Source organism: Halichoerus grypus, chromosome 9, assembly GCF_964656455.1.
Source record: "Halichoerus grypus chromosome 9, mHalGry1.hap1.1, whole genome shotgun sequence".
NCBI lineage: Eukaryota > Metazoa > Chordata > Mammalia > Carnivora > Phocidae > Halichoerus > Halichoerus grypus.
Window position 1 is genome coordinate 138,487,547 of NC_135720.1, and position 23,236 is coordinate 138,510,782.

At 44.5% G+C, this 23,236-nt stretch overlaps 1 long non-coding RNA gene across 7 annotated transcripts in view; it reads left to right on the forward strand.

The window, feature by feature from the left end:
• LOC118531880 (uncharacterized) overlaps positions 1-23,236 on the forward strand; it is a 431,257-nt gene that overhangs the window by 7,715 nt on the left and 400,306 nt on the right. For 6 of the 7 annotated variants that reach the window (XR_013441437.1, XR_013441435.1, XR_013441431.1 and 3 more), the window contains exons 1-2: positions 11,585-11,777; positions 16,257-16,377. This is a non-coding gene — a long non-coding RNA (uncharacterized LOC118531880). Of the gene's footprint in view, positions 1-11,584; positions 11,778-16,256; positions 16,378-23,236 lie in introns of those variants that run through there. The other variant, XR_013441432.1, reaches the window with a different exon arrangement.

Here is a 23,236-nt window from a genome sequence, read left to right on the forward strand (position 1 = left end):
AATCAAGTGAGATAAAATATGTGTAAGAACTTTGCAAGTTGTAAAATAAGTTAACACCCATTCAAGGCAATGTGCTCAGTGCCATGGGAGAACTAATCCACATAGAATATTGAAAAAATGTGCAGGATTTAAAGTGAGAAGACTTGGCATTGAGGCCCAGGTGTGGAGCTTATTAGTGGTGAAACCTTTGGCAAATTATTTAACCTCTTAGAGGCATAACTTTCATTTTGCCTCCCATTATCTCTATTAAAAAAATAATGTGATAACGTATTATCTAAAAGATTCTGGGTAATGCGAATGTTCGCTTTTTTATTATCCTCCAAAATTGTTTAGTGATTCAAAGAAACAATTTTTGTATATATATATAAAAAAAAAAATCCCATTTGTGGAATCGTGGGAAAATAAGGAGTACATCTTGTGATCCAGGTTGCAACTAACATAAAGGGGCTTATTTTGGAATTGAGAAGTTAACAGGACACCAGTCAAGTTCCTTCAGCTTCCACATAGATAATAGTTCTCTCAGCTAATTAAGCACATTCTTTCATTTTTGTAGGATCTTGAGATGAAGGAAAAGTTCCCTATTTCATCCCTCTTCATATTTAACAAACCTGGTTGGATCCTTGCGATAACTTAAAAAAAAAAAAAAAAAGTCCTTTGGTATCTTAATGTTCCCAACTTTAAAAGTAGATTAAAAACACGTGTCTTAGTAGTGGGATTGTTGGAAAGGCAATGTGAGATGATTTATGGATAGGTTTTGGAAACTTAAAAGCTAATAAATACATTATTACTATTGTTTTAATATATTTAGAACCAAACATATATTTTTGTCCAAACTACTTTGTTTAGAACAGGCTAAAAAATACCTAAACAAAATAATATAAAACTCATTTAGAATTCACGTTAAAGATGGGTTTCATTATGGTGGCCTTGAATTTAATAGTTCACAATGATAGGAAGTGCAGTTGAAATAATCTCCCTAAATAATAAAAACACAAATTTTAATACTGAAACATTATTGGATAACAGAGGAAAATGGACACCGTGCTAGCCAGAAACATAAAGGAATCAATAGAAGTACAACTTTAAGGAGTGGGTCAAACACATATCTGTCTGAAAAAGTCAAATGGACAGATACCAAATAAAGATGCTAAGGATTTGGTCAATGTTAACAGCAATTAAGAATTAAGGGTTATGTTGAATTTTGTGCCTCACTGAGATTGGACCTTCTCACGTAAGTGAGATATTTTCAAGGATTCATATTATTGCTTCAATTTTTTAAAAAAATTTTATTTAGGGGCACCTGGGTGGCTCAGTCGTTAAGCGTCTGCCTTCGGCTCAGGTCATGATCCCAGGGTCCTGGGATCGAGCCCCGCATCGGGCTCCCTGCTCCGCGGGAAGCCTGCTTCTCCCTCTCCCACTCGCCCTGCTTGTGTTCCCTCTCTCGCTGTGTCTCTCTCTGTCAAATAGATAAAATCTTAAAAAAAAAAAAAAAATTTTATTTATTAGAGCGTGCGCATGAGCAGGGATGAGGGGCAGAGGGAGAGGGAGAAGCAGGCTCCCCACTGAATAGGGAGCCCGAAAACAGGGCTCAATCCCAGGACCCTGAGACCACGACCTGAGCCGAAGGCAGACGCTTAATCAACTGAGCCACCCAGGCGCCCCCTTCTATTTTTAAACGTCTGGGTAATTGGGTGATTCTGTACTATTAGCTTGTTGGTAATGATCGTTAGACTTTGCTGCTGTTTTACAACAGGTGCTTCTGGCTCCTGCTAAAATAGAAGACCTCATAGTGTGATGAGAGCCATGCCCATCTGAGGCCAGACACCTTCCCCATGAGTTTAACAAAAGAAAACAAAACCTTTCCTCTTGCCAGCAGTTACCACCCCCTTCCTGCACCCCCTGTCTTTTCTAGTCTGTATAGAGCATTGGGAAAGTGAGGAGGAAGGCTCATCAGCTTTATATCAGAAATGAGAGGGAAAATTCCAAGATACTCACCCATAGAGATTGAGGGTGCCTGCAAGAATGCAAAAACCGGTGTTGGGATTTCCTGGTTAAATGTCTGCTCAGGCAGACATGCCTACCTCTCCCTATGCCTATTTGGGTTGGGGAAGAAAGAACTGAGAGCCATGACAGGAGAAGGGGCTACCAGTGGAGCAGCTCACATATTCTCTGTTTAGTTTGGCAGGGACATGGGAGCTCTCCAGGGGTGAAGTGAATGCTGTGAATGGTAGATGATCTTGATCCATTTTGTTGGACTATCCCTACAAGGCTGTCTTGTGGTAATGGGAGCCAAGGGGTGGGTGGAAGAGGTTGGGCCAGAGCTGGCTGGGGTCAGACCTACATCAGAGAAGCTGTGTGGTGAGGAGATCCCTCAGGAAAATTCAGACACCACCCAGCATTAGAGGAGTCATGGCCAGCTATGTAGACAGACATTTGTCTTTCCTCCCAACCAGTAGCTTGCAGGAGTATGGACTGCTCAGAGCAGGGAGGAGGCGAGTGAGTAAAAGAGTAGATCCCTGGGGTGCCTGGATGGCTCAGTTGGTTGGCATCCGACTTGTTTTCAGCTCAGATAATGCTCTCATGGGTTGTGAGATGGAGCCCCGCATTGGGCTCAATGCTCGGTGGGGAGTCAGCTTGAAGAGTCTCTCCCTCTGCCTCTCCCCCAACTTGAGCACGTGTGTGTGTGTGTGTGTGTGTGTGTGTGTGTGAGAGAGAGAGAGAGAGAGAGAGAGAGCGCGAGAGAACGCGTGTGAGAGAGAGAGAGAGAGAGAGCGTGCAGGAGCAGAGGGAAAGGGACAAGCAGGGAAGAGCAGGGAGCCCATCCTGGGGCTGGATCCCAGGACCTGGAGATCATGACCTGAGCCGAGGGCAGATGCTTAACCGACTGAGCCACACAGGTGCCCCTCAAATAAATCTTAAAAAAAAAAAAGTAGATCCCAGCCCTCTCTGTTATAGTGGGGTCACAGGTTTGTCTGGTGTCAGGTGAGGGCTTGCATAAACCACAGTTGAACTTGAGAATAAAAAAATTAAATTGACCTAGCGTTTTACTAACCCAAAGTCATCCCCAAATTGTAGGATCTGCACAAGATGCTATTAAAGATGGAAAAGGCGTGGAAAAAATAGCAATTGGTAGCTCTGATGTGAATAAAGCCAAGCCATTTCCTGTTAATTGCTTGTGAGACGCTAACACTCAGTAAATGCAATTTCACAGATTCTCCCTCTTTTGTTGTTATGACACCAGATACTCATTCCATATCCAAATCCATGCCAGAACTGCTGGTGCTCCTGATTAGGCTCCAGGAGGAGTTGTACTGTTGTTAAGCTTGTGGCCCTTCTGCGTGTTGTGTATGGTGTGCATTGTATCTGAGGGTAAAGATGACCCACGACTCTAGATGTTTCTTTAAGTGAATTATCGGTGATAATTTGATGGCCTCGTTGTGCCTGAGTGGAAATGTCTTTTTGAGAGTTGGATTTCTGTTGTCAATAGTGTATTGGGCGGATCCCTGAGACCTATAAGAGGCAGATGTACATAACGCAGTTGAAGGAGCCTCGGTGCTCCCTGTTTGCTTAAGGAAGACTGTGAGCATTACATGATACCATGTCAACACAGCTTAATAAAAAGCCCCCTCATAAAGGCAGAGACAGATACAGCATGTCTCTCGTAACGTTTTCCAGAGAGTCTGTGAATGAATTGAGAAGTGGATCCAGGATTTCATGTATCAGCACCATAGGTTTTTTTTATCATTTCTATAATCCTTTATTTTTTTCCCCGTTGCTGTCAAGATTTTAAAGGGGGATTAGAGTCTGAGTTAAAGAGAGCAGGCCATGCAGGCATACCACACAAAGTTGTTAAATCTCAGAGGCCTGAGATTTCTTGGCTCCTTTTAAGTTTCGGAAGCCGAGCTCTCCTAGGGAATGCTATTAGGAATCGGCTTCATGGAGAAAATGTAGCTTCTGGGCAGTTAGCTTTTGAAGATGAGAGAGGATAATAGGCTGGTGACCGGGACAGGGAAAGTTGCTTCAGGTTTAGAAAGTGAAGGGAGCGAGCAGGGTGACTGCGGCGTGCGCCTCTTCCTGTAATAGGCAATAGTTGGTAGCGGGACCGAGTGGTTCTCCAGATCGAGTTCATCTTCCACTGAGCGCGTCTTCGCAGTTTTGACAAAGCCTGGCTACCCTCTCACGGAGCGTCTGTCTCTTTGTGCCCTGATTGCTAGGGCTGTGCTATCCACTTGGCCAACTGCCCACTTCCTTTGGGTCTAAAAGGAGTAGTTTAATTTAAACCAGATCGTATCGATTTAGGGCTTGGCAAAAAAATAAAAATCTGCAGAGGTGCTTTCCTTCCTCTTCTCGCGCCGTCAGAGGTCCCGTATCCCGTGGATACATCCGAATACACGTGCAAGCAAACCTCGGGTGTGAGGGTAGACAGGAAGACTGTCCCATCCGTGCTTCCCCGAGGGGCAAGTTCAAACCTAGGTCCTGGCCGAAGACGACACAGGTGAGGACGACGACGGGTAGCACTCGGAGTTATTTTAGGGAGGGCTTTTCAGGACAGTGTCCCCCACTCAGGACGTGGGAGAAGCGGAACACCTCAGTGGGCCGCCCCGCTCAGGCTCTGGGCGGACGCATGTTTATTTTGCTACACAGGCTTTGAGTCCGTCACTTTGTGAAATGTCAGTCCTCATACGGAGATGGGCTTAGTCCGGCCCCAAAGCTACTGGGAGCCTAGTTAGAAAGACACGTAGCGCGCACGCACACGCACGCACATGCACGTGCGCATGCGCACAGGCACCGACGCCACTCAGGAACAGCGTTGCTGTCTTTCACGAAGCGGCTCGCCAGGCGAGTGCAGTTATCTTGCGGGGAGTCCTGTGCCGCAGGTCTAAATTAGATGAGGGAGAAATCTGAAATTCCGTGAGACTGCAGGGCACAGCAGCGGTGTTCTGGGGGCTGTGGAGGGGGACAGGAGGAATAGTGAGCTCCGGGCTCTTGCCTCCATGCGCTTTAGTGGGCGGTGTGTGGGTATCCTGAGTGCCTGAGGAGGTGCATTGCTCCCACCGGCGTGTTAGATCGTGGGGCTTGTGAATGTGTTCGCTGGGACGTCGTGGAGGCTCCCTGTGCCAGACGTAGGGGGACAGATACGCGTGGCTCTTGAGTTTCCGTTTCCATGTCCCCTGGAATTCTGTGCTAGAAGAGCTCATCTGCTCCGTATTTTACAGATGAGGAAATTCGGTCCCAGAGACGGAGCGATTTGCCCCTTCCCCTGAGAGGAGCCGGCAGTCGGTGCAAAACTCTAGGTCTTCTGATTCAGCCCAGCGCCTTTCCCCGAATGTCACACGGTTTCTCTCATCATCTTGAGATTTGCTAGAGCCACAGGACTGCATAGTGGTCGTGCGTAAGTGGATTTTGGCGCTGCAGCTGAGTTAACTCATGTCAGCCTAAGTCTTGAGCCGGCTTCCGCAACACGGGGTGAATGGCCACTGCGGGGGTCTCAGAATTGGGTGCGCGGAGGATATCCTCGTCCCCCGGGGTAGTCCTTCCTGCTGTCCCCTGTGTGTACTCCTCTGCCGCCTCTTGTCCTTTCCTCTTTGAGGCGGGGCGGAAGGGGTGGAGCCCCCCGCTGAGCCGAACTGGAGCCCGTTGAATGGCGTTGATGGAGACGTCTTGAACATTCAGGGTGTTAGTTTTTAGGTGGATATAGTTCTGTTCTGCGAGCACTTGCTTGACATGCTCTGAGACCATGAAGGGGCACTGTCCATGCCGGCAGTGACGAGGATTCCCTGTGCTTTCTCCAGGGTAGAACTTCTCTTGAGAATTGGCCTTGCCCCGCAAACTCCTCACGTCTCTTAACTTTCTTGGCTGGCAGATCTTGTGCAATGGATTTTACTGATAAGGTACTAAATTTAAATCTTGCAGTTATACAATGGGATAATTTAAAGGAACTTCCACCATTTTACGCCAGGACTACAGTAAGTCCCAGGCTCTGTCGGATTTAGAGTTTTTTTCAGTTGTGGTAAGGGCTCACCTTCCATGTGTTCTGATTTTAGTCCGCAGTACAAAGTGTATCAAGATAATTAACTGGATTTAGGGATCCACATAGTGAGATGATTTCTTTTTTGCGAGAGCCGCACTAGCCCCTTTCACTTGGGTTAAGTTAGCCTCATTCACAGCTCCTCTTAATTTTGTCTCCTGGGCTCATTTTTAGAGAACTATTCCATTTCCTAACTTTTCAAAGGGCCAACCGAAGTTGGCTCCAGTTGCTTTCCTGTATGTGTGCCTAATTTCTCACAGCCCTTTTCCCAGGAACACCCCGCTCAGTTTGGGCTGCCTGAGGTGTTTCAGCTTAACACACTGGTGCTGTTGATTTTCCTGTTCTGCCTTTTCTGATACGGCCTCTGGGGTTCCCTCCTTTCCTTCCCTGCTCCCTTGGTCCCAGGTACTGGTTGCTCTTTTGGCTTCATTGTCTGTTAGGAGTATGGGCAGCTGGGAATTATAACGCTTTTGCTTCTGGTTCTTCTTCCCCCTGAGGGCTGGTGTTAAAGAGGAGGACTTGGAGGCAGAGAGCTGGAGAACAGGAGGGAGAGGAGGCAGGGCAAGGCAAGCAAGAGTGCTGATCAGCCCTTCCTTCAGCCAGATGTTAAGCACGAGCCGAGTAAATGAAAGCAGGCTTTCTCTCTGTCCCTACAAAGCCCCTTTCCTCCTTGTAACTGCCTTGACCCCTTAGCTACTCCTTCCTTTCTGGGTTCTATAAATGATGAGCATTTGTTGCCTCAGGTATATGCGGAATTAAAAAAAAAAAATCTCTGTAGGCCGGTCTGGAATCCTAATCCCTAATTATGATTACTGTTTCTATGAGAAGCTGTATTCTGAGTTGCAGATAAGTTACAAACATTCCTTAGGAGTGCGAACCATCTGCATGTTGAGGTTAAGTAAAGACATCCTTTGTTGCTGGGTCTTTTTAAGTTTGTACTGCATTTTAGAATCTAAAGTTGTGACAGATAGTTGTGAAGGTATCAGAATGGGCAAAAAGCCTATTCTTCTCTGGCATTAAATCTCCTTTGCTATCTCTGCAACTTCTGAGATGTCTACATTTTCCTTTCCCTGAGTATCTTACAGAGGATCATGTCTTGGTCTTTGGATAACTGTGCTTTAAGAATACAGCATATAGCTGGGGACTTGCTTTTAAAGTATTACACAGAGTTTTCTCAATTTAGAATACTTTTTTTTTCCCCCTTGGCTGACTTCACTAAATACCGTAAATTCAAGAAGAGCTCCATGGTTGCGGATCTGGTATCGATTATCATTAATTCTTCCTTTTATGACTTTGCCACTTAAATACACATTTAGAAACAAACCAAATAAACATTAAATAGCATAACTAGATCTTTGACTTGGGTGGTCCAGTGAGTTTCAACATGTGCTTAAACTTTGAAAGGTGGTTATGAAAACATTACATTTAACCAACCCATTAAATGATTGCAATAGATTTATTTTGAAATGTATTAATTCAGATATATTTAAAAAGAAACCTTGGACTGTTTATAATTTATTGCTATACAAAGTAGCTAAAAAGGTAAATTTTTGCCCATATAAGTGTTTCGTCACTGTATTTCAGCTTGGCTAGTATAACCTGGTTGGTTTCCAACCTTGTGCCATTGGGCAAGTCACTTGACTGAGTTTTTGTTGTCTCATTAGTGACAGGGAAGATAAACTCCTAGGCTCCTCTGAAGTGCTAGGACTCGGCAATTCTGTGAACTTAAAAGTTGATATTTAAAATAATCCTTTGAAGCCGAAAGTATGCTATTTACTCCACAATATAAATGGAGAGATGGCACGTTCTGGAATGATCAATAAAGGTCTAAAAATAGCATATAATTCTGAGCCTTCTTTAAAAAGTTGGTCTTTATTTATGGCCTTGTTTATTGAACTGTGCACACGGTTGGGAAAATAGATGGGGCATCTGGAAAAATACTAACAAAATATTTATGGGCAGAGACTATGTCTCAGCATCTTAAATAATTTGTATTACGGCATGTGGTGGTCCAGCCATCAAATGCAAGGTCAGCTATGTGAATCAGCCCATTAGAATAACTTTGGATTTGGTCCAGTGGTGTGTTGTTGGATTGTGGGTTAGACGTTGGAGGTTCTAGAGGGAAGTGTTTCCTCCTTTTTGTTTCTCTTTCACACCTTTTGGTGATCATCTTTGCTTCTCTGTCTGGAGACCCATTCCCCCACATCACAGTAAGAGTTTTTTTCGGGGGTCCTTGGTTGTCCTAAGTTACTTCTATATTAAGGATTCTTAACTGGTTTCCTGGAGGAAGAATTGGAGATTAGATCATGATCTCCTAAAACCATTGTAGAGAAGGTGGTTATATAAAGAAGAACTATAATAAATCTTAAAACAGGCACTGTAACGTACCATGTTTGCAAAATCAGACGTGGTTCCTGCAAGCAGAGCCTGGGGCAAGCCATTTTGATTTGTCACAGAGGCAGCCCTTGGGCAAATGCTAATGGCACATGAAGGAAGAGTGACCACAGTGTTTCATTGGGTTCCTTTGATCACTCTTACCCGGTTTTTTTTTTTTTTTAAGATTTTATTTATTTATTTGACAGAGAGAGAGACAGCGAGAGAGGGAACGCAAGCAGGGGGAGTGGGAGAGGGAGAAGCAGGCTTCCCGCGGAGCAGGGAGCCCGATGCGGGGCTCGATCCCAGGACCCTGGGAGCATGACCTGAGCCGAAGGCAGACGCTTAATGCCTGAGCCACCCAGGCGCCCCTCCCGGTTTTAATATTATACCAAAATACTTCTCAGCGTTCTAACCCTGGCAATTGTTTTTTCCTCCCTCTCTGAACCCAGAAGAGAAGGTTGGGTGTTGTGTCAATATCCCATGCAAATAACTCTCTTACGAAAAACTATAGCCATGAGGACTTCTGAGCATTTGCTTCCCATTTGTCCCAGGATGCTGAGAGGGCAGAGGTCATATCTTAGCACCCCTGGGCCCTACCCAGTGCCTGGTGTATGGTGGGGGCTTCCAGTTGGATTGGGTTTCTGAGGACCCTGCAGGAATCTTCCTTTAGAATCTTAATAAACCACAGAAAAATCTAACTGATCATGGAAGGCAGAGCATAAAATCAACGTTGTTCCTCTTGTCCTTCTGTTTACATCTTCAGAAATGAGGGCTTTTTCCCCCCCTGACCAACAAGTGTAATTCTGTAAACGCAGAGTTAAAGTTGATGCTTTAATATCCACACTTCGTAATAGAGAGTTGATGATAAAAACAAACCTAAATCCTACCTTTCAGCAATGGGCTAGTGAAGGATGATTACATCTTTAGAAACCTAGGAGGCAAAAGAGTGGGTGGGTGCCTCGACAGGAACGTGAGTTGCTTAAAGTGGAAGAGTCTGACCACATCTGTTCTGGCTGCCCTTTTTGGGGATGACCGGGCCCTTGGAGACCCGTGGATTTGTGACCATCTCTACTTAGACCCATGGATTTGTTTAGGTCTTTACTATGAGTTCTGTGGCCATATTTTTGTCATGACTTTGCCACCTTCTTGCTTGACTTGGTAGTTTTAGGCTTGCCAAGGATTTACCGGTCCACCATCTAGGCATCCTGCCCTCTCAGCATTCCACCCGCTGCTTCTGTACTGAAACGTACGTTGGAGGCACAGGCCTGTGCAGCTCCTTCTCAGCCCTGGGTTCCTTCGGTGCTTAGAGGCAGAGCCTGTGTTTGTCAGTTGGTGGTTTAGACAAGTTACAGGTAAAACACGATGAAAGTCTCTGTCTAGATTCTTATCTCTTGCCCCAGCAGAAGCAGACAGGGAGGGAGGAATGAAGTGAAATGTCGGGCAGCCTTTGTTTAAACGAAAGAGGTGCTGGTGTCTAGAACAATTCCAGCCCCTAAAACAGAATAGGGCCTGGAGGTGGAGGAAAGACCTCATAAAACTTTACACCGAAAGCCTAATGTTGAAGTTAGGGCTTGTAAAGTCGGCTTCTCAAAGACCCAAACGAGTCGTCCTGGAATGTGAAGGTGTTCATTTTATAAAGAGAATGAAATCTTCAGTGCCAGCTGGTCCCAGGATGGGTTAGTAAAATCACAGTGGAGGGAAAACCTCTCATTTTAAGTGTTTCCATTTGTTTTGTGTGCGTGGCTTGTTTTATAATATCCAGATAAGAAGTCGGAAGGCTGCGAGGAGGTCTTGTTACAATAGCAGTGCTGCTTTGATCTGGGATAGATAAAGGCTAAGTGATGGTGTGACTGACTTGTAGATATGTAAAGCCACCCTGAGAGGGGAGGAGCCGGGAGGAGTGGATGTGTTCCCAGCCTGGTTACCCATAGTTGCCTGAAATCTGGAAAAACTGGAAGAAGAAATGACTCGAAAACTCATGGAACCTGCTCTTCCGATGGTGCTGAGGTGCCCACGGCAGGTCCGTGAACCTCCCTGCCCACTTCTTCATAAGCCTTCCAAGGAAAACGATCTGGGTTAGAGGGATTATTCACTATATTTGTAGCCCCATAAATTCCTCCTTATGATGACCTTTTTAGCCCAGTTTAAACTCTGTTAAGTGGAGAAACTGATATCTAAGCAAAAGGAAGAAGATGAGGTCACTTATCTTAATTTCCTTAAACCTTTAATCATTGTAAATACAGATCTGGTTTCTTTGGAACTTGTAGTGATGTCTTCGTTTTGTGGCGGTTGGTTGACTCTTAGCAGATTGAGTCATTGGAGGACTTGAAGATCTAGAATAACATACCATCTGTAAAGAAATGATGACAGTAGCTGGTCTTGACAGACCAAAAATTGTATTTACAAAATCATCTAACGATCTTTTAGTTACTGCAACACACCTGAAATAAATGTGTGCTGACCTGATGGGCATTTTGAAGGCAGGACTGACGTCCTGTGTTCATGGGGCCCTCGGCCTCCTGGAGACAGTAACCCCATTACCCAGAGACAGAACTTAGAGAAGCAGCAGGGAATGTAAAGCTCTTGGCACACACAGTAGGCATTTAGTAAGCACTTGATCAGCAGCTGATAGCCGTTGGGAACCCTGGTGGGTGAATTCTCAAGTGGAAGGTGGGTGATGCTATGTTTTTATTCACCAGCCCAAGGGACACTGCCCAGGCTCACCCACTACGATCCTGATAGGATACTTGTTGGCCTTTACTATCCTTCTGCAGATTCCCCTGGGGGGGAGGGGTGACTTTGCAGTAGAATTTGAATCTTCATCTACATTGGCCTTCCCTATGTTGCTGCTTCGAAGGCTTTCCTTGTGGGAGGAAAGTTGTCCTTCTGGCTTTGTCACCCATTTTTGGCAAAGGACCAGCGGGTAAGCCTCCTGCCCCGAAGATCTCCTACAGCTCAGCCGGTACCAGGACCCTGATTACATGCAAGCGATCCCCACCCAAAGAACTTTAAAACAAGATTTTTCTTTGAAATTTAAAAGAAGAATAAAAATGTGCTTGCTTTTCAACATAGATTGATTAGCTGGCACAGAGGGAAGGCCGGCCTTTGAAATCTATAGGCATCACATTGCAGGCCTGACCCCGCCGACCCTGGTAGATTAGTAATGGTCTACGCAGCCCGCTCTGTCAGCACGTCTGGCCGGGCAGGCACAGATGGTGCCAGTTGGAGAAAATCACTGCGGAACACGGCGCTGCAGCCTCGGGAGGAGGAGCTGAGACTGGTTGTTTACCGACGTGTTCCTGCCTGGCGCTGGGGAACAGACCTGTGAGGATGCCGGTCCAGGGTTAGGACGCATTTGCTGATTATGACTGAAGTAATGCTTTCTTGTCGTAGCTCAGGCCTTCTGCACCGTTGAACAGCTGGGATTTTTACGGGGTCTGTGGCCTTGGGGTTGTTCTGGAAGGGAATTTGAAACTAGAACTGATCTCATTCCAGGGAGTCAAGCATAATGCAATACTTGTTTTCCTAGAGTCAGTCAGCCTAAGGAAAATGTGAGTGGGCTGGAGTGGGGTGGGGGGAGAGGCAGGAGGCTTTAGAGTTTGAGTAATCAACCCAGGGGAAAGAAGAATTTTATGATAGAAAGAAGCTTCTGCCACCTCTGTCCTCCCATCTGCCGCCGGGTTCTGGGGTGTCAGGTGGCACCCCGAGTTTATGATCAACACTCCTCGTGTGGGGTCAGGAGAGCAGTGATTCTGCTCCCCAAAGATAGGCAGGAAAAAGACCTCATTCTGATGTAGCTACCAACCGGGGAATAGTCTTCTAACAAAGTTGATCAGAGCTAAAACTGTAAGCCTGCTCTTTCGAGTTAGGCATTTTATTCTTTGAAAATTCTACTTGGAGTTGCATTGGAAGTCCAGCCTTAAGGAACTGTCTCCTCCTAACGCCCCTCTGTCTGAGCTGTGTTCCAGCAGGTTGAGGACAGGCGGAACAAACACCAATGTTGAGCTGCTGTGCAGGTGTCCCTTTGCAGGAGACCCGCAGTCAGTCTCAGCCAGGGACTTGCACCATTCCTAACTTTATTTTGTATTCTTCTCACCAAAACTTTCTTCTTTAAGCCTCCATCCAGGTTAGTCTGGCTTTGCGACTTGTTACTGTTTAACTGACTCATTGGGTTTCTTTTGGGTTTTATGAAATATGTTGTTTCATTCTTGAATTTTCCTTGGAGATGCTGCTGCTGTGAAATGGGAACTGCTCTTTTAAGCTCTGACTTGAGAAGAGTTTACATAGTGGCTTCAGAAAGGCAATTAGTTTTTTCCTCCCAAAGATATAAGGAGGTGGGTCCTGTTTGATGCAAGCCAGTGCTTTTGAAACTGGGGTATGGGGCATGGTCTGGAGGGAGATCTGAAGGAATGAAAAAGGCCTGTGCTACATGCACACAGTGGGTGCGCGCTCCAGTGCAGATTGCTTGCTCGAGCCTGGAAGAGAGAGATGCTCAGAAAGCACACTTAAATCTGACGGGTTTATCTGTTCTTGGTCAGTAGAGCCTGGCGTAGGCAGGATGGCTTCATTGACTGGTTGTGAGGCTGAAGAGGGAAGTCGAGGGTGCCTCCCCCTGGGAGGCGGGAGAAACCAGTAGGTGATGAAGTGCGTTGGCCAGAGGAAGAGGAGTTTTAAGCAAGTTTAAGCAATTCGTAGTTGAAATGTCCATTAGGTCCCTGGATCTCTGGGTCAGGATTTGAGTCTAGAGAGAAAGTTGGGAGTTGTTAGCACACAGCCATGGAAGAGAGCGCGGAGACAGATGGGAGAGTGAGGAGAACACTAAAAGCCAGCTCGATTCCCCCTCCCACTCTGGTGTTGGAACAATGACAGGTATTTGCCTAGAGCACACGAATTACAAAAATTACTCAGTGATTTTCCGGGGGTCGCGCTTGTATATTTGGTAGGAAAATGTAATAGTCTTGGGAAATTGTAGAGACAAATTCTTAAACGACCCCGAAGTAGAATTTTGGAGTGCTTTGGTCCATTTCACAGATGCGCTACCATTTGAAGTAGCTGCCAAAACCGAGCAGAAGACGGAGAGCAGAGGGTCTGTAGTGTACGAGGCGAGCATCTGCTCGTTTATTTAGGACCAGGAAGAGCAGAGGGACCAGCGGGCTGCAGGAGCCAAGAATAAAACCTGGTCAAGAGGCCACATCAGCCCAGCTTGGCAGACAGGCCTAGTGGCTTTGGTAATTACACTGGTGCCTGCAGTGTGTGTGCCTTTTCCACTGAGTTTATAAAAGGCTTTCCTCTAACTACTGGGTCTCCCAGAACTTGGGCCACTTCTGCCCTTGGTGGTTTTTTTTTTCCCCTGTGGAATCTTTGCTGTGTCTGCTGACTCCACGACGAAACTCAGGGCCCCGGCGCTTCACACAGCTCCTCCCCGCGTCCCCCTCCCGCCGGAGCTCCTAGGAGCTCTGTGAGAACATGCCCTTCTGGAAGAGCCCAGCAGAAACCACATGACTGCATGGCTAGACGGGCACACGTGGACTTGACCAAAGCCTTTGCTTTTTCTATTTCTCTCTCTCTCTCCCTCCTCCCTTTTTCTCTTGCTCAGTACTTTTGGCATAAATAATATGTAATTAAAATCATTAGAAACTTCATGGAAAGGTGTATCACTAGTGGTGAGGACTTATTAACACAGGAACTTCCTTTGGATTAATATTTTAATTTTGACTACAACTCCCTTTTTATACCCATGTTCACCACCAATTCTATTTTAAGTATTCTAACCCTGGGAATGGCAGAGGAAGAATAGATTGAACACTTTAGGGAAAAGAATCCAGAAAAATAATTCTGTAACTTCCTGTGTATGCCTCCACCATATATAAAGTCCCAGAATAAATATCCAAGAGTCTCATTTTCATTCATCGCTGGGGTGCTGCTTGTGTTGCTTTCTGGGAGAAGAGAACCATAAGCACTAGTTAATAATGTGTTTCATGTTATTCTTTAGAAGAAGACAGTACATTGAGACTAGGATGTCTTAAATATTTGCAGCTGGAATACTTCTGGCATTTGTTAAATTTTTAGTTTTAAAATTCCATTCTGTTGTACATAAGTTTGCCTTTTTTTTTTTTTGCCACTGTCAGTATAGTTTTTTTGTTTTGTTTTGTTTTGTTTTTAAATATCCATTCACCTTTATATAAATATTAGGGGCACCTGGCTGGCTCAGTTGGTTGAGTGTCTGACTCTTGGCTTCAGCTCAGATCATGATCTCAGGGTCCTGAGATCGAGCCCCGCGTCAGTGTGGAGCTTCTTGAGATTCTCTCTCTCCTTCTGCCCCTCCTTCCACTCCTGCTCTCTCTCTCTCAAATAAAATTAAAAATAAATAATAAATAAAAATATTAGGCAAGGATAGAAGTTAAGTCCAGGGTGCCCCCCCGCCCCCCGCCCCCCGGTCATTTACTGGACACTCTGCTGCCCTTTGGAACTCAAAGATGTGCATGAAGTGGTCTTGGCCCTCAAGGAGTTTGGAGTCCGGTGGTGGTGGGTGCAGAAATAGATGCTTTTGGTTCAGCGTGGTAAGGGAATATAATCCATTCCAAGGGGGCACTTTTGGGGAAAACGTTCTCATTGCATTAACTGCACCTCATTCTTTAAGATCCAATCTAGGAAGAGGGGCATGTTTTCCAGTCAGAGGGGCGGTCTGGGTTTTCACCATCCTGGGATAGGCAGGTAACTACGGTCGTCAAATATCAGCGAGCTCTGAGGTGGGCGGTGGTGGTGGGGTGGGGGGAAGGCTGGTGAGCGAAGCCAAGGTCAGATCTTGAACTAGAGTTCCTATTTATAGTTGAGGTGTGTATGATAGTAGATGACTCTTCCAGTCGTGTGGAGGATGAGAGGAATTGAGAAACGGTAGAACTGCAGTAGGGAATCCAGCTGGGATCCAGGAGAAAGGCCTGAATTAAGGCAGGGACACTGAGCGTGGCCAGGAAGAGAAAGATGGGAGAAGTATCTGGAGATAAAATTGGTGGGACTTTTTGGTGGTTATGGTGTGGTGTTTGTAGGGAATGGTCACCAGGGAGGGGTGAGGCTCGCATATTTTTAGCCGAAGTGATTGGCTAGGTAGCACTGTTGGGCTTGTTGAACCAGGGAGGAAGAAGAATTATGTGGGGAGACCAATTGTGAGTTTGTATCATTCGTCTGTTTCTTGAATATTTAACTTTTAAACTGCATTTGGGTGCTGTTTTACACTCCTCTTTTATAAAAAGTTGAAATACATGTTCAAATCTGGCAGTGGTGGTTTTGACAATTTGAACCTGTAAGAGTGGCTGTATGTATGGGGCCTCTATGTCTAGAGACACGAATTTAGGAGGACCGGAGCTGCCCCATTCTCGTATTTTCCACTTTAAAGCCTGTCAGCTTTGCCTCTGTGGGTGACCTTAGGTTTCTGCTTCCTTCTTACTGTCTCTGCTGCTCCCACCCCTCCTGGGGCCTACTGGCTCCCGTGATGGTCTGCTCTCTACAGTGCAGTGAGGGTGGTCCTTCCAGACCACAAGTCAGAGTATGCTGTCCTTTGCTTCAACCTCTAGAGACTTCTCATTTCCCTGAAAGTGAGCACAAACCCCGCACCTGCCCGCCCCAAAGCTATAGGTCGGGTTCCCCAGGGTATGGACTCAGTCTGGAATGTGCTTGTGGGAGGTTTGAAGAAGGCTCCAGGGAATAACACCTCTGAGGGGCTCGGGAAGCAGGATTGCACAGAGCGAGAGGTTGAGCTTTGATGCGGTGGCAGGAGAAGGCTCGGCTGATGTTACAGTGATCCCTGAAGCTGGGATGACCTTTCAGATCTCTCTCTCCCACCCTTCGTTTCCAGGTTGCTGGATGTACCCAAGCAGGGGGTGTAAACTCTGGTGGACAGTTTCCTTTGTCACGCTGCTCATGGACATTACTTCACTGGCTGCTGTCTGCAAGCAGGCTTTCCAGGGCCTGGAGGAGTAAGTGTCTTGGTCCCCGAGGGGTTTCTGGATGGTAGACAACAGCATCCACTACTGGCGGCCGGCCCGCAAGACTGTGTGGCCTCACTGCTCGTTCCTGCTGGCTCTGCGGCCTCCCAGACTCCTCTCCTTTGCTCACTGTGCTGCTGGAGCCCCATTGTCCGTGTATCACTTTGACATTATATACACTTACTGGGTTTTGACTGATGGGAACATACGCTCCATGTGGGGTAGGGACTGCTTACCATTTGTGTGCTTTTCGATTGTGTCTTTTGAAAGAGGTTCTTGGAAAAGAGAGCCTATAAAGTGTTCTTCCTTTGGAAAGGGAGATAGTCAAAGATTTAGAAATACAAATGAAATATAATGTAGGTGGTGGTCATGACTATGGTCTGAGCATTCTGGGACTCTTTAGATCGATGAATTAACCTAGAACATTGTGCCGTGATGGGATTTATAAAAAAGACTTTATACATACCCTAGTTTTCGGTACTGTGTCTCTTGTATGAAATCATGTAAACCTACTGTACCTTTTAAGACTGTGCTAGTTTGTCATGGCAGTATAATTTTACATTGGACAAGCTTCAATTGAAATAAATATTTATCCGAAGGCAGAAATTATGCTATTAATAATTCAGAAGAGTTTTCAATTAAGCATTAACAACATCATTGCCTTTGGCGGCAATCTGCTTGAGCTCATAGTATCGAATTATTTTTCTCAATGAAGCAAAAATTAAACCTCAGATAACCAGAATGCACAAATCCCAACTCTTTAATCAACATGTGCTCTCTTTGAGCATCTCTTAGGAGAAATATAGGATAGCAAAATAGATCAAGGATTTCTTTCTTCTTTCTTTTTTTAAAATGTCCCTTCCCAGGAATATCCTGTGGTCTGTTTACATTTGGCTCCGTATTCTAGGACAACATCCTCACAGTTCACTACTTTTAAAATTCTGATTCAAAAGCATGATCTTGAACTACTTGAAAATTTTTTACCAACAGAGAAAAATTATGTTTATGGCATGGAAACATGGGCTAATTAATGCATTTCCTGACGATCTCAGTGATAACTACATAAAGGCCTTCTTTTACTAGATGGGAGATTGACTTGGATGATCTGTACTGTTCCTGCTCACCCCAATCCCCCCACCCCCATCAGAAGGCTAGTTAGTCTTCAGTGCATCAGATGCTCTCTTTATTAAAATCTCTCATTCGACCTAACATGTTGAGTGCGTGTACTTCGGTTGAGAACAATTTTTAAAATTTGTGATTGTAGGCTGGAGAATGAGCTGCTTTCCTTTCCTGAAGCAATAGTTGATGTTTCCGCATTGCAAGTAAACAGAAAGTGATTCCCCAGGCTCTCAGAGGTGTTGAGGGTACTTGTATTACTTGGCATGCTTCCTTGGTGTGTGTGTACGTAAAAAGCAATAAAAGTGGTGTTACATTTAGATTTTATCTACGTGAAGTTTTTTCTTTCTATTTTGTGGGCTAGGGTCTATTTGCATCCAGCATCCTTCCAGGTAGACTAGTATCACTTCATGTTCACCCCTAATTTTTTTTAATAAAAAGGCACTTTCCCACCTCAGACGCTAATTATTAAAATTGCCTGATTTGCCAGACAAACATGACTCAGTAGTGGTATTTGAGCAACAAATCAATGAGCAAATATTGAAGCAACACACATGCCACATGAGCATGACACCATCTGGGGTTCTGTACATGATTTATACTGGAAGACAGAGAGCATCTCTGCCTTTAAGTGGCTCAAAATTAATTAATAGGAGACTGGAAAGAAACAGAAAAATGAACCAAAGCTCTTAAACTCATTTTCACAGTTGCTAGTGTAGTAATGTCATTCATTCATTCGTTCATTCATTCACGGTTTGCTGATCACTCTTGCTACTTGTCAGGAGATGTACTGAGGGCTGGAGATAAATGGGGAATATGTGTGTGTCCTGATCCTTCAGGAGATCACAGATGGGGTTTGCTATGTTTGACCATATAGTTAGTAACATGGAAAGGTCACAGTCAGTGATCCAGAAACGAGTGAGGTAATTACATAAACTACTTACGACTAAATTGTCAGGAACGTTTAATCTCTGACAACTGCAGAGAGAGTCCTCTTCATCACTAGTGACTTGTGGGGTTACCTGTGGGTCTCTAGATTGGGGGTGGGGTGGGGGGGGAGAGAGAGAGAGTGTGTGTGTGTGTGTGTGTGTGTGTGTGTGTGTGTGTGTGTGTGTGTAAATAAGGAAGGCAGTGTTGGCCAGAGAATCATGTTGAGTTTGGGTGTTCTGTATATTTCCAGTGCCATTTTCAGCTGTACTTTTTTTTCCTTTTTCTGTTTTTTAAGTAAGCTCCATGCCCAATGTGGAGCCCAGTGCGGGGCTTGAACTCACGACCCTGAGATCAAGACCTGAGCTGAGATCAAGAGTCGGACGCTAAACCGACTGAGCCACCCAGGTGCGCCTAGATGCTGTCATGTTGTTAGAGCATAACTACTGATGTTGGAGTCTGTAGTTCTGATTTTAAGTCTGACTTTGCAGTTTACCAGCTGTGTAAAATTAGGCAAGTGACATAAACTCCTTGAGCTTCCACTTAGGCATCTGTAGAGGAGACAGAAGCTCTAAACTATCCACTTCTTGTGCTCTTTGAGGGTTCAAAAGAGACAACATGTAATATGAAAGGAGTGTGAAGATTATGTTCTACATGTAATAGTTGTTAGTATTGGATGGTTGTGCAGGATTGGTCCCCCTCAAACATACCTTCCCAACATGGTTTTCAGTTTTGGAGGATAATTGTGGGCTGCATCCAAGGGATATGTTAGAGTTTGTGGGCTTAGTAGTGTGATGGAAACTTAAGGACCTTGTCTCATGCCTTTGAGATTGATAAAGGGAAATTAATGTGTAAAGTGATAATTCCAGGCCTCTACATTTTCTTTGCGGTCAGGCTTGGACTTTGACAATTTGAAGGAATTCTGTAAAAGCAGGCCATATGTATATTTTCCCTTTCGTTTCATTGAGTAAATTTCTAAGCCATCAAGAAGAAATGTTCATCTATGCAAACATGACTTGAGTGTAAGCCTGAGGAAGGCTAGCATTTTCATATATTCTATTCACTGCCATATCCGCAGGGCCTGGGGCAGGGCCTGGTCAGTGACAGATGCTCAGTGGATTTTCCTTAAACTATTGGCTCTATTGAGAACCGGTTGTTTTGGAGGCACTCGGCAAGGCATTTGGTCATCGTGATGTCATTTCGGAGTCCGTGACCTTAAGGACCTCATCGTCTAACAAAGAGAAAGAAAAATAAACAGAAAATGCAATTTTTTTAACAAGTGCTCCAATAGAGGAGCTGGGGGGCGGGGGAGGATGGCAGTCAGGAAGACTGCCTGGAGGTGGTGGTGATAATTATATTCCATATGATGTGTTCTTCACGAATGGCATGCCAGTAGGTGTGCTCAGTTCCAAATACAGGCAGTAAGAGGGTTCATCTCTATAGAGAATTTAAGAACAATAAAACCAACTAAAAGTTGGTTGGTTGTTTGATTACTACCCACTCAGGGAGCCATTCTCAAGTAAGACTGAGATAAAGTACTCCTTCCCCCTGGGCTACTTTAGGCCTGTTCACCACCCATCCCACACACCCCTTCCTGTGCTTCAGTGTTCTCTGGGTGGAATTTGTCCCTTTGAGATACTTGAGCTTTAGAGACAATTGTCTCCTGGAGAGAAGAGCCTTCTGGCTTGGTAATGATGATTTTACACAAGTGTTCTATAAAAAAACAACAAAAAAATTGAAAAAGCCTAAACTCTGAATACACATATAATTCAAGACAAGCCTGTTAGAAAAGAAAATGTTTGCTATAACTCTCGGAAGTCTGGAAAAGCTTTTTCTTTTCTTAATCTTTAAAAGCAATGTGGTCCTTGAAAGAAAAAAATCTACTCGAACCAACCTCATGTACCATACACCTCTGTTATTTAAAAAAAAAAAAACAAAAAAACTTTTATTTGTCAAAAAATTTTTATAAAAATTGATTTTTGAATTCCATCATTTTCATTTTGAATGTCCAAAATGGATCTACCAGTTGGTTATTGTTTTGTGTTAGGTTTTTTTTTTGTTTCTTAGACTTAAGAAAAAAGTTAGCTCTTCTCTTGGACTAGCCAAAGTCCATCCCAACTCAGTGATGATCATTCACTGTTGAATTTTTATCTTAATGTTTTGCCATAATTTGGGTGTTGTTCATGTTTTAGGCTAATTAAGGATCTCTTCCCTCACTGTTTTTTGGGGTGTATGGAATGAGGTGGGCCATTAGTCTCAATATCTATAGCAAACAAAAAAAAAATCAATTTTAGAAAGCTCAGAATTCCCTAGGATGGATTTTTGTTCCTTGAAGCAGCCCCTTTTCACATCTAATGCTGTGTGGATAGCCATACCCACCAGAGAAGCTTATTTACCCAGTGAAGGCTACACCATTGATTTTTGTGGAGTAAATCGTAACATTAACATTCCATTATGCTGAGGACAGAACTAACAGGAGAACATCTGTGAGGTCAGAGATCTGAAGTAGATTTCAGAATGTACTATCCAAAAAAAAGGGTGAAATGGAAAACATATACAGAAGCCAGTGGGTAAAGCAAAGACTTTAAGGGAAGGTAACAAAGAACGAAACTGTGTCATTTTGTGACTTTCTAGTCATTGGGACATATCAAGACGGATTTAATCTATTGCTAACCTAATTTACTCTTCACCAAAATTTAGCTGACTTGAACATGCACACACCTCTGGAACGTCCTTGGATTTTCTCATTAGGGTTTCAGGTATTTAACTCAATTAATTAGAAAATGCAGGAAAATTATTTGAATGTTTTAATCTCATTCAGTGCTTTTATTTCGGGTGGGACCCTCTGAGGGCAGGAATAGCAGTTGAGATAGAGAGTCAGGGAGGGCAGCGTCTTTCAGAAATGCCTACAAAATAACCTGCCTGGGTCTCTCTAGACCAGGGGGCCTGGCAGGGCTCTGAGAACGACGTGGGAAGTAGAACAGAGATGTTTTCTTCCTTCTTTAGCTGTTAAATGGAGCGTCTGTAGGACCCCTCAGTGGCACTGGAAGGAAGGGGACCGTTGAATAGTTTGGGAACTTGGCAGCATATACTAGGGAAAGTGGTTTTGAATGTGAGAATTTAGCTATATTAAGATTAAATGAAATCTTAGGGTTTATTATGTGCCAAATACTGCACTAGGCATTTTGAGGTGTAAAGTAAGTGAAATTGAATCCTCTAAGTGACAACTCGGGAGAATGGGCATCTGGAGGACTCTGGAACCTCTTACAAGCCTCAACCCTGTGGTTATGTTAAATTAGCTACAGTTAATCTTACTTAGCCGTTCATTTTGTTATCCATTAGCCATTGTTTTGGTGGAAATTGGGGAAGACCATCTACTTCTTAGGAATGCGATAAGGACGGAGTGGTCAGACAAGCAGGAGGATGACCAGGAGAAAACCCAGTAAGAGACGTTCACAGAACAGCAGATGTGATGTGGAGGCACCTGGAGACTCTCGAGAGGAGCTTAGCGGGAATGGTGTGGGGAGAGCCGGCTTACAGAAGCTGGGGGAAGATTCTTTTGAAAGACAAAGGGGTGTGTGTGAGAGAGAGAGAGAAAGGGGGTGACCCATGAATTCAGCACCGTCTATACCATCAGTGTGTAATCGTGGTCTTGGACAAGTGATTTCCTCACTCGGCGCCTCAATTTCCTTGTCTCTAAAGCAAGGTCGATACTAGCAGCTACTATTTTAGAGATTCAAATGAGTGTTAATTCACATTGTTGAGCAACCAGTGTCCAGAACTTCTTCATTGTGCAAAACTGCAGCTTGCTACCCATTAAATAATAACTCCCCGTCCCCACTGTCCACCGCCCTCCCCCCAACTCCTGGCAGCCACCATTCTGCTTCTGTTCCTAAGAGTTTGTCTATTTGAGATAGCTCCTGTGAGTGGAATCCTACAAGTGTTGGGCTTTTTGTGACTGACCTGTTTCACTTAGCATAATGTCCTTAAGGTTTCTGTGTGTTGTAGCTTGAATATTAACCAGTCCTCCGAAGGAAGGAAACCTTTTGAGGGCCGAACACTGTTTCATTGCATGGACATTACCAGATTTTATTTATCCATTTGTCTGGTGATGGATATGTGGGTTGTTCTACCTTTGGGTTATTGTGAATAATACTGCTACAAACCTGGGCGTACAGATAACTTTCTCTTTTTTATTTTATTTTATTTTATTTTATTTTTTTAAAAATTTTTTTTTTAAGATTTTATTTATTTATTTGACAGAGAAAGAGACACAGCGAGAGAGGGAACACAAGCAGGGGGAGTGGAAGAGGGAGAAGCAGGCTTCTTGCTGAGCAGGGAGCCCGATGTGGGACTCGATCCCAGGACCCTGGGATCATGACCTGAGCCGAAGGCAGACGCTTAACGACTGAGCCACCCAGGCGCCCTACTTTCTCTTTTTTAAACAAGCGGTGTTGGCTTTAGTGCTCTGCCTGAGTCATGGCTGGTGCAAGGCCGGGTGTAGGAGTAGGGTACACACAGGAGATGGAATAGCTGTCAGAAGCGTCTAGAAGTCCACTAATGGAAGGAAGCAGAGCTCAAAGACAAAGGCATTTTTCCTTTAGAACTTAGGAAGTACTATTCCCGAGAGTGTTATGCTTGTTGTATTTTTCAGTAGAGAAGGGAAGGGTCCATCTTCAATTCCTTTTTAAACTCGAGTGGCTGGAAAACCTCAAGTGGGTCTCCCATTGTGTTGGGCTATAAAAGCTTTTTTTTTTTTTTTTTTTACTGTACAATTTGTTTTTTCTCATGCTGTGAAGGACAATGA